Below are 12,629 nucleotides of genomic sequence, written 5' to 3' on the forward strand. Positions count from 1 at the left end.
GAATTGTGATTTCTTCTCCAATGCAAAATAATACAGTACATTTGTATGTACATTGTAAGTGTTTTTCTTAATCATTACTTTATATGAAAAAATATAATTTTGGGGGTGGGAAATGGTTAAACTTTCTGACAGACTTACTTTCTGACAAAAATATGTTCTGTGTTCCCCACTCTATTTCCTCCTCTCTCTCTGCTCTGTGGCAGTGATCACTGTAAATAAGAAAGAAACTTAACAAAAAGCAGAAGGAAATCCTCCAATGGGTTCCATGGACAAAAGAGGACTCCCCTAACTTTGGGAGGTTTCCTTTAATATTGGTTTTAACCCTTTCCTACACTATCCAGAAAAAAGGTTTTGGGTACAAATATATGACGCTTTCTTACATCTCATGAACCTTTTAGGTGATATGTGTGATGGAGCTTTAAGGTCTGTACACATTCTGCTACCATTATGAAGGTTTCTTAGTTCCACAGGTAAATTGTATATTAAGGAACACTTCCTTGTAAAACTTAGGATATCCAACATTTTTAGGTGGATAGAAACATTTAGATATTTTGGCAGAGAGATCTCACTGCTAAAGAATCTCTAAGAATTCAGAGGCTGACTCAGCCCATTTTTCTTCTTTTATAACTTAAATATTACTTTGGGTAGATTGACCCTTTAAGAATGTTGCAACATTTGCTAGTTTGACATTTACATCTGGGAAATGCCTCTGTTAAATAAAACAAGAAATACATACTGTTATGTGTCATCTCCTGTAATAGGCAAAAAAAAAAGTTGGAAATAAAACCAACTCATACATGAACCATGAAATCGACCTGGAAACTAAGCTTAGCCTCTATTTCTCATGGGATACCAATCCATTATTTTCAATGAAGCAATAACAGATGTTCTATGGAATCAGGACAGTCAGGCTCTTTGTCTTTGTACTTTTGTCTGGTGCTTTGATGGTCTTGGCTGACGCTCAGTGTGCAGCGCTCTTTGCTGCAGTTGCTTTACATTTCTGCTGAGTCCATGACGTGCGGCTGGCACATGGGGGAAAAAGAATTTCAGTTTGCATTCCCCAAAACCCATAACACCTCTTTACACTGTGATTGGACCACTGAACATTAATAAGTCTATGCATTGCAATGTAATGAGTCATTTTCAATTAACTTGCTTGTTATGCAATCATGGAAAATAATACACTTCCTTCCTTCCAACACAAGCGAGATGGATTCCTGGGCATGTTTTAAAGGAAACTTATATTGAATGAAATATGTAGGCTGATCACTCATGAAGATGTTAGCTGTCTGGCTGCCATGTTGATCCAAGGACTTCAAAGTCCTCCGAGTCTTGGAACAAGTATTTAGGTTATGATGCATTTTGAGTTGATGCTCAAAATGATGATTGAGTTGATATCTTTACGGGTTTCTTTGTTAATGTAATTGAATAAAATCTTGTGTAAGCTTTTACATTTTTCTCATTTTTCTATTTCAGTTTAAACATTTATTAATACCTTATACTTCTGTTAAGAAGTTCTGGCTTTTTTATTTCTTGAGGCTTTTTCCTTTTGTGGGGCAGCCATACTGTATACCATTTGTTTGTCTGAGTTGTCACCCTGTCACATGTTCTGCATACTACAAATGATCGTCTCGATTTATAATACATGGCTAGGTTTTATTCATGTCACCATTAAAAATCCTGCTCTGGAAAATGACATGGGCGGTTTTAAAAGTAATACCTACGATTATTACTATTATAAAGCAGTATTTATATAGCGCTAACATATTACACAGTGCTGTACATTGCATAGCGGTTGCAAATGACAGACATATACAGAAGAAAGTGAGAACCCTGCCGTGAAAAGCTTACAGTCTTAAATGTGAACACCCTATTTACTATCAAATGAACATATCCTTTTTAAAGTACCCAACCTCCTGCACTGGACTTGTATAAATCTATCATCTGACAAGCTTCTGGAATTACACATATATCATTGACAGGTATATTTGATCCGCTTTAAGCAGGTTTTGCATTCTTTTGAACTTGTATAGCAATGCAAACCCTCCTAAATCAATTAAAAGCACAGACCTTTAGTAAATCCACCCCTCTGATTTACTGCATAGCATTCACTTTACTATACCTACTGAATCAGGCCATCATTATCCTACAATGCACCTGTGCCATGCTGGGTAGTGACTCACATTGGGCGCAGTGGTTATGACATATAGAGACAGGTGCACAGTGGTGGGTAATGGGCTTAATAACAAAAGCAAACAGATGCATTGTTTGGCATTTATCACTGTCCAGTGTGAGGTCACATTGACTATTGGATATATGAGATTCATTACTTGATATATAGTGGATCTGGCTTTTGGAAACAACTGGATTGTAGAAATGGGCATTACCTATTTTTTCAGCCATGTATTGATATATAAATTAATTCTGAATATCCTAATAAAGCACAATTTTATTTAAGGTTTAGATAGGGACAAGTTAAAAACTTTGTCAGTTTGTATTCCTTAGCCTTGGGAAGAAAAGTAAGATTTTTTTTTTTTTATACAGTTTGTGCATCACTTGATTTGTACTTTAATGCTGAATTAAATTATATAAAGGACTTTGGTATTAGGTTTGGTATTAATTGAAGTACCTAATTAATGTAATTTTGTACAAAGGAGTGTGTTACATCCAGGCATAAGGCATACAACTGTTGCTGTGTTTAAACAGTGCTACTATTATGAATCTGCCAACAAAGAACCTTAGGTTCTGCTGCAGCTTATAGAATTTTTCAACTTCGTCCTCACATACCCCCAAGACACACAGCCAGGTTTCATTAAGCCTTCATATTTAGTGGCTGACACCTCAGTGGTAGGAAAACCTCTGTACATAATATTCATGTTTCTAGGAACGACAGTAGCATTGAAATGGAAATAAGGCGAGTTTAAACCTGCTATGGGATCAAGCCATCCAGGGCGGCTCCAGGCAGCTGTTTCGTTGCCAGCTGATTGGTCACTTAAAGAACCAGTGTTTGCACATTTGACAGCTGGTGGCAGTGAGGAGTACTGGTACCACTCATTGCTGCCCCTATTCATTTTCTTTGGAGCTGCCATAGTGGGAAGCTACTTGTGTGTTCACTTTAGGCTGACAGTAAATTGAATGAAAAGTCAGTTATTGGGTGCCTACTGCACTTAAATTGTTCACCTAGGTGGACTACAGTAAAACGTTGGCAAAATTGTTAATTGGGATAGGTGTGCAAACTGTATATTAAGAATCAAACATGCTTGAAGACTTGAGAAGCAGCCTCAGTTGCAACCTTCAGTTAAAACAGCACTGCCCAAATCCAGTCCTCGAGGGCCATTTTATGCAGACATTTTTAGTGTTTCACCAACTGGCAGAAAAGTGTGCTTTACAAAGTCAGAAAGTGGCCCTGTTCATATGAGAATCTTGGCCTGTATGTGGTCCTCAAGGGCTAGAGTTGGACAGTCTTGGGGTAAAACATGGATGCAGAAAATTATTGTCCAAAATGTTTATTCATAAGAAGTCAAACCTATATCTAAAAAGACATGGTTTCAAATTGAATTGTGTTTTTATTGATGTTGTAAAATTATATTGGGCAAATCTTAAAATGTTAAAGTGTTTATGAACACCTGGCCTGGATACTGTAATGTGAGGTAAAAAAGAAAGTTGTTTACCTCCCCGAATTTCCCTGGCGAGGAATGGAGTGGTTGAGGAGCATGGGTAAACTAAATAAATATCAGTGTGTGGGAGGTTGTTCTTGTAAGTGAATTTTGTTCTCTTTAGGCAAAAAGACAGTTTCTTTAATCCTTTGGATTCAGTAGCATCAGTTTTTTATTCCTGCATTGCAGTACTGTACCATTGCACCCACTCCAGTTAGCCTGTAATCTAGTGACCTTGGTGCCCATCACACATAGAATGTCTGATGCAACAAAACCTAGTGTTCATTTTTCATTCACCCCCTAATATTTAAACCCACCTTCAAAGTTTGAATGTAATTAGTGATTTGTGAATCTCAAGGACATGCTTCCCTCCTGCCCTGCTTTTGAGGTCTGTGTGCTTATTCTGTAGGGTACTACGGGAGAGAACAACTTCAAGGTGATAAACAATGATACAAATTGTAATAGGTGCAGAGAATTTGCCCTGTTTGCATTGTCTATTGTTGTGGCCCCATCAGGCACCAACTGTACATCCTCCCATGTGAAGTGACAGGTGCACAAATGTTCTAATCCTGTGGATAACTACTGGAGAAATGATGGCTGCAGCCTGGCCTCTACTATTCCCATTGAGTTTAGGGCAGTACACACATTAGATTAATATTTTTTTATTGTTTCTAGTGACATTAGAATGAACAAGCACTGTACCTTTTGATTCTTTAAAGAGGGAAGTGGGGAGGATGACTGAGCGACAACCGACCTTGCTCTCCTTTACAGTAAAGTACAGCACTCATTTCTGCTTGGTCGTTCATTGATCCACCAGGATTGATATTTGACATTGGGGAACTATTTTTGCTCGAGATTACCACAATCATTTATCAATCATCCAGGCAACAATCATCTAATGTGTGTACAAAGTCTTAGGCTGCTACCTGCTTTGCCTTTTGGATGATGCATTTCTGGAAGCTGGTGAATGTAAATCTACCAAAAATTCTGTTTAAATCCCAAACTAGTCTAGTGGTATATATTTACTTTAGCTACATGCTAAATGCAAGTAACCACGTTAAAACACCAAGAAAGTGTTTACTTAAATATTTTAATATCTCCTATAATATCACCATCTCCTCTTCTTCCAGTGGTCATTTTCATCCATTTTGGCTCTAGCATTTCTAAAGCAGTCCCATTCTACCTCCTAGACTCCCCACAGGAATTCACGAAGATGTCCTTATAGCTGAGTAAATGTCTTGTCTTCTCCATTAGGAAATAAGCATAAATTTGAATAATCTGAGTGCACATGACCTTAAACTACAAACAAAAAAAGTGACCTTAAAGCGTCTTCAAACAGGCGCCTGTTCACATGCGTAGTTAGGAAGACAAATAATAAACATTTTCACACATCCAGCAAAGAAAGCCGAGCCAAGAAACATAAACACTGCGAAACAAGACACACTTCAGAAGTACAGGGAGACGGCAGACAGCATAATCCACTGCAAGGCCAAAAGTCGCCCTCAGCCAAAGCGATGCTGTTTTCACAATTTGGGAGAGGGAGCAAAGTGGCTTTTGCCTGTAATCCTTCATGATTCCGACCCTTCTCTGGGCCTTGCTCTTCATGATTTAATTGAAAGTTGTCTGAAACCTTAACATCGGTGAGGTTCGGTAACTGGCACTGTTAAATCGTTACATTCATGTATGAATTGTTTTAACTGGCGAGACACACTGTCCTATTTGTACTAAAAATATGTTTGCCTGTGGGATTTTGTGAATCGAGGCCAGGAAAAAGCAAAACTACCATTCCACGTCACTATGGTAACCGAAAAAAGAACTGAGTTTGCAAAAACGCGGCCAAGGGTGCCCTCCAAAGCTAGCTGGCAGGCAGGGTGGTTTTCTTAAAAGGCAAAGCAGAAAAATAAAATAGCCTAAAATCGAAATCCAGACAGGTAAAAAAGAGATAAAATACATATAGTGGAGCTGTTTTACCAGCCATAGGATTTGTATTTCTGTTTATATTGTCTGGATAATTACACAGCCCTGTCTAGAAGAGGAAGGGATATTTATTGCTGTTTCATTTTTACTTACAAGTCAACTTAAAAACAAACACTGAAAGAAAATTGTTAAAAACACTTACTGTACATCCTGGTTTCCTGTGTGCTTGCCTAGGCATGGAGAGTATCACTGGGCCTTCTCGTGGTATGGCTTTAGGGAGCAGTGGCCTTTCTATATTGGTCCAAACTAACCCCTGTTGTATTAGCTCAGCAAACTCAAAGTTCATGTCATTTGTTGATTGTCATATTCTGATTTTGAGCAAATGGTGTGGTGAACATCTACAGAGACACCACTGCTTCCAAAGAGAAGGTAAAGCGTAGTCTCTGCAGTATGCTTGAAGGGGACAGACTTTCATACTGAAACTACTTTTCTGTTCAGATTGTGGAGGCTTTTTACAGTAGAATTTTGTAAACCATTTTCTTTGGATGCAAAAACAAAACAAAAAAGTCTTCAATTAATTTTTTTTCTCTTTGTGAATGTATTTTTATATTATTATTATTATTATTATTATTAATAATAATAATAATAATAATAATAAACAGTACTTATATGGCAATAGGAGAGAAGTAGCACACAATCAGAGGTGTGTGTTAGTAGCAAGGGTTTAAGACAATGGTCGCCAACCTTTTCAGTTCTGCGGACCACTAAAATTACTGCCTCCTGACTGCGCATGCGAAGAAACCTCCTCATACTGACGTCATGATGACATAACCCTGCCCACTCTCCCAATGCAGATCTGAGCCTGCGATGGGAGAGTGGGCTGGTTGTGTGCAGGGACACAGCCCACCACTTCCCCAAGCCTATGAACTGTACAGTGGACGTAGTCCGTGGCTCTGGGAAACCCCCCCCAGCGGGGTCCTTCTCCTGACCCCATTCGGGGGTGCACCGACCAGAGCCATGGACCCCAAAAATGTTTCTTGCGGTTCACTGGTTGGTGACCGCTGGTTTAAGAGACAGAAGAAGACTGGCAGGAAAGTTTACAAGATAGGTGTGAGTTCCCTTTTAAATGAACAGAAAGTAGGAGCAAGCCGAATAAGACAAGGAGGAGCATTCCGGAGAGTCAGGGCAGCTCTAGAAAAGTCTTGGAGTAGTTAATATATTATAGTAGGGTTATGGGAGAGGAAGTCACTAGTAGGTTATTGGAGGGACAAAGAGAGCATCTAGGTGTAGTGTATTTTCTAGCAGGTAAGAAAAGGAGGTGAGACAAGAGCTGTGGAGAGATTTAAAGGCAAAGCACAGGAGTTTGAATTTGATTCTAAGGTGAAATGGATACCAGAGAATTGGAAGCCAATGGAACCAACTCCAGGATAGCCTTGTGAAAATATCCCTTCAGCTCCACAGTTTAGGTGTAATAGACTGTTATCTGTAATAATCCCTTCAGCTCCACAGTTTAGGTGTAATTGACTGTTATGTGTAATAATCCCTTCAGCTCCACAGTTTAGGTGTTAGGACTGTAATAGACTATTGGCATCCTAAAACTTGTAGCCATGACGCATTAGCTTGCAGGAACTATAGATTACTCTATATATCATTGGGTCTACAACATGGGTAAATTGGAGCCATGGTCAGCTGTTTGAAAATATGGTTGGGTTAATACCAAGTACCATGCGGTGCCATTAGTGGGCCTAAATTTACTATGCAGAAGCAGACCAGTGCAACTATGCCGATGTGTCCCTGCCCAGCTGAGGAAATTTTCCCTCACTTTAAAACTTTTCCAATAAAAAAAACAGTTCAATACAATAGTTTTCAATACAATAGTTCAAGCATAGAATGCTTGAACTATTTTATATGTGTTTTATTGTTAAGTATTTACCATCACCATGTTTTCAGTTCTATCATTTACAGTAAATGTCACTGCTTTTGTTTTAGCTCGTCACCAAAATGCCACTATCCTCAGGGTGAGCTGTAACATAATGGCTGTAATCTTGGTTGTGATATTATTATGGGCAGTAATTGGGGACTGAACCTCAGAGAAGAGGTTGGAATTTGAACATTTATTAATAGATGCTTGTACCTTTTAGAAGAAAATTCAACTAATTGTACTGTGTCCAGTTTTCACCGTAGCATTTCCTGAGATCAGATTTTTTATTTTTTATAAACTGACAACCCTCGTTGAAGGAACTATTTTTGCAATTTAGGGAACCTCATATATATTTTGCAGGGTCTTGGCACAGGTTTTACGTACATAATAAAAACTGTGAATTAATTTATTGATACATCTTTGTTCAGTAACTTGGTTATTTTTTCTCTCTCTTGTATAATTCTATACTGAAAGTTGTTATAGGAATCTTTTGTATTTATCTGATGTATATTTTACACGCATTACAATGCATTTATATTTTACTATTGTAAAATATATATTTTTGTCTTTTTAATAAAAAAACTGTGATAATACAAAGTTTGTAAATTTAATTTTACTTTCATTGTAGTTTACTTTCTGTACTGACTGCTGGTAGCCATATACTTCCAAACAATTAATATCTATGTCACCTTGGAAAGTTTTTTGTTTTTTTAATTAGGTCAATATTACTATTGCACCTGAATGGTGCTAAATGAAATCCCCAAAAGGGATGATTTTATTTGCAGATGCTTTTATGGCACCCACTTGCAGTAATTTCCACATTTCCTGGCTGGTTTATAACCAAACTTTGTGTGGCCTTAATGCAAACATTTCCTAAGAATCAGTTTATGTATTTAAATACTATTACCATCCACACTGAGCAGCTATGCTTTATATTTATTAGTGCCAAATTCTACAATGTGCTCAAGTAGACTAGCTAAGTGTGTGGCCATAAAGGAAGTTCATTCTGTCACTCAGCACTCAGGCCACACTGTAGATTTGGCTAATGTGCTGCCATCTTTATAAATCTACTTCTGGTTTCTAGATTAATTATGCATTTTACTGCCTTGTTGGTATATTTTGGCAAATTGAAGCACAATATTAATTTAATCATCCCTGCTTGTAAAAGTGTTTGTCCTGTGACTTAAAAACATATTACCTATATCCTCTCCATAGCAAAAAAAAATCTGCCAAAGTTTAGAAGTCTCTACGGCTGTATCCTACCCAAGGAAAGGATTTTCAATAATCACCTGTTTTTCAATAATCACCAAAATCTTTGAAAATATTTTCCTGCTATATGGCAAATGATAGGTAAAAAAACATTTGTGAAATGGCTATTAATTTCAGTGTTTTCCTGTTTATTATTAAATTTTGGCTGAATGACAGGGTTAAATTTGTTACCTCTGTGCAGATCCTCTTCCTCCTCCTATGAGACCAGACGCTCAGCAATGTGGACTTTGGCTCAAGATATATTTCTTATTTGTCCCCATGTAGCATTCACCATGGGACACGGGACCACATTGCTCAATGTTTGTTTCAAGCAGTATGAAGGAGAAAGTCAGAAAGTCTTTGGATAGGTGTTTATTGACAGTCTGTTCAACCACTTAAAGCCCAGTTGATAGAAGCAAAGTGGCACAAAGAATACTTGCTTAATTGGCCAAATGTGCTTGCACACTTCATTACATTTTTCCTTCATCTCTGAATTCAGCTAATGAGATGGTCAATGGTCAGAGCTAGAATAGATGTCAAACTACATTTTTTAGCATCCTGACTGTGTGGTAACATTCACAAAGCCAAACAAAACTATACAGATGGGTTTTAAATTTAACAACTTGATTACTAAAGGAAATTGCCCCCCATGCAAATAAAGTTATTCTCTGACCAATAAATTACTAGAAGTAACCAAAACACAAATGGTGGAACTTCTCCTGAAACTAATTACTGCATTGACTTTTGATTTTATGCACCAGTATATGGAACTTCTACCTTTGGAGTGGGATACACAATCATTTTAAGCCATCAAAATTTAAAATGTAGTTGACACAAAATATTTAGCAGGCTACAGTGCACAGAATCCATTGCAGGGTATTGTACATGAGCTAAAACAAAAAGCGCATGCCTCAAACGTGCTGTTTCCTTTCCTTCTGCTACTGGACCCTTCCGCTTACTGTGAAGTCATGTGAGATCAAAGCTGTGAGCATCTGACATACTAAACAAGAAGGAGAACAAAGTTTTGCCCATCTGGACAACCCATTAGAGGAACCAATTGTCTGGGCACACTCCAAGCTGTAAACCTGTTATTCCTGGATCAAAGCCCTTAAAAATCTTGTATTCTTTTTATGGAAAAAATTATTTCATGCTCTGCTGTGGTTCATTAGTGGCCCTGTAAAATGTGTGATTCAGCAACTACTGTACTTTCCATCTTCTCCTGTATAGCTAACTTAAAGTATTGTGAAATCTAGGCCATGTGTAGATAACCAGACATAGGATGATATTTCAAATCCCTATACGGTTGTAAAATTAGTCACAGAAGCTTTAAACTCCCATTTAGAAACTTGTCAGTAAATATTTTGTGTATATAGAAAGCTAGTGCATTTTTTAGGATTCTTTGATAACTGTGAGAACTGTCAATCAAAGTTTAGTTTAATATTCTATAGTAATTATGCAAAATTACAGATTTCCAGCAAATTGTAATGTTTCATAAATGTAATTAATTAGTAAGATTACTTTTAGTTCATTGTGGTCTGTACTATGAGTCAGGCATGACTCTTTATACTCATGTGTTGGAAGATATTATACTTTTTCACTAGGTCACCAACAAGGGCTTTGCTAGACCCAGGCAACTGGGATGCATGTCCTTGGTCACTTGCTTGGTTCTCCAGGTCAGGCACACTAAGCTTGCTTCTGGCAACATAAGGTGGACTGGTCTGATGCCAACATTACTTGTCAGGTCAGTGGAGTGGGGCATTTCATCTTGTCACTCAGGAAAATAACCATTATTAATATTCATGGAATATTCCTTCCTTTTACGATTAATGCTAGGGCAAGCTTTTTCTCATGAAGACTGATGCAAACACCATTCTTCACATTGTGGTAGTCTCCATTCCATTGGCACTATTACAAGAGAGCAATCTTTATCCTATTGATTTTCCAATGTATAGGGTTATTCTAACCCTATTCGGGTTCACTAACACTAATGCCAAACAATGTAGGAAAACATACTTCCTCTCAGTGATGACCATTATAAATTGCATTCTTCTTCCTGCTTCCAACCAATGTCAGATGGTCTTTTTCTTCATACTATTACAATTAGAGGCTATTATTCTGCTCAATGAGCACCAATGTAAGTGCCAATAGATTACATACACTTGACCTCCGCAGTCTGTATTGTATGCATATTTGTAATACCACACCTGGCTGTTTTCTCTTTGAATGTGTATTTTTATTAGTGAATATAGTGTATGTATGGTAACATCCATTGTCAGTGACCCATGGCTCTTCTTATTTCCTACAGCTGTCATCTTCTTGACTAACAGATAACTGAAGGACAAAATAAGGTAATGAATCAACGAGTAATACCTGCAGATGGTTTAGGTGTGTTTAAATATTCAACATGCATGGTAAATTTTTTCTGCCTAGAACTATGCCTGGTTCAGCGTGTTACAGGGGATGTTAGGAAGAGTCACAAGGCTCTTCACAGTTTTTTTAAAGTCTTGTCTTAGGTCTGTTGCAGTTATATAGTAGTGGGGAATTAATGGTGCACAGAACATTGCTACCAACAGCACAATCAAGCAGTAGTCTTTACCGGTGCATGATAAGAAGGGCATAGGTTGGACATCATTGGAGTTTGGACTGGTGGGGAACTCATCTTAAAAAAATGAAACCACAAAATATGTAGATTAATTTGACCAGTGGACTTGCCATACAAGTGCCAGAGTGAAATACCATACAAAAACTTGAAGAGAGAACAAACATTGGAACTTCTGTCATGTTTATATTGCTGTCTCTGTCCCCAAGAGTAAAACAAACCATACTTCTAGTCCTGGTGACCACACAGGAAGTAAGGGGAAATCTACTCAACATAAGTTGACAAAAGTTATTATCCTTCCTCCCTCAATTCAGCAAATTTCCACTATAACTGGTGTTCAACTGGATTACTTTCCAATTTATAAATTAATCAATCAATTCACCCGATGGTGGGAAACTCCGCTTAACACTAAATCCGCAAATTTCTTTGGGGCCAGTTACTCAAAAAACATTGAATCCACTGGCTTAGCATGGCAAGCAAGAATCTGTCATTAACAGAAAATGGGTCAGCAAAGGCATCCCTACATTTCTTTCTGCACAGGCTTCCAATACATTTTTAACATGCACTGGAAGAAACAGCTGCGTCCTAATTAGTTGCTGTGGGCAACACCTCCCATCTTTTTTTCTTTTTTCTTTTATTCTCTCAAAACTGACAGAAGAACAAGCCAGAAACAGAGCAACGGTCCAAATTTAAAGGGAGGATTTCCATACGCCCATAGTAGCAGAAAAACAGGGATCCCCACTAAGGGAACTGAGCAGTCAGTGTTCTATTTAGGGTTACATATAGGTCAGCCAAGACACAAAATACTTGTCTGTTGTAACAATATACACTTGAATTTTTGAGATTGTCTTTACATGTGTTTTTAATGAAATCTCAACCTTTTAAAATTCAGCTTCAAAACTTTTTTGTAACATGTAGAAAGTTGATAAGTAGTTATATCTATGTATATTCCAGTAAGGGGGTCCAATTAGAAACAATTCAGTGTTTTTTCTATAATACTCTAGTGTGCCAATGAGTGGGAGTGGGAGGAGCAAGGGACTTCAATTACTAAACCAAAAATCACTCTTTGTACTTTCTAAATTACAGAATTTGTTAGTTTTCAATGTTGCCCTTCAAGCATAAAATTGATGTCCATATTTTCCTCTTTTTTTTCAATAAACACATAAATTTGTTGGATATCCTTTGCAAAAGGACTGTATTCGGCTCCTGAAGTATCTATCATGAGACTTTAACAAACCACCAGAATTTCTTACCCATTGATTTCAATGGTGTTCTGTATAGGGTTCAG

General features: G+C 37.6%; 1 protein-coding gene across 1 annotated transcript in view; it reads left to right on the forward strand.

Annotated features, from left to right (window-relative positions):
- Nucleotides 1-12,629, forward strand: part of PDGFRB (platelet derived growth factor receptor beta) — a 74,246-nt gene that overhangs the window by 9,774 nt on the left and 51,843 nt on the right. Inside the window, exon 2 of the mRNA XM_072400562.1 lies at nucleotides 11,048-11,090. The gene's annotated coding sequence lies outside the window, so the exon portion shown is untranslated. The remainder of the gene's footprint in view (nucleotides 1-11,047; nucleotides 11,091-12,629) is intronic.

The sequence above is a fragment of the Pyxicephalus adspersus genome, chromosome 2 (assembly GCF_032062135.1).
Source record: "Pyxicephalus adspersus chromosome 2, UCB_Pads_2.0, whole genome shotgun sequence".
Taxonomy (NCBI): Eukaryota; Metazoa; Chordata; class Amphibia; order Anura; family Pyxicephalidae; genus Pyxicephalus; species Pyxicephalus adspersus.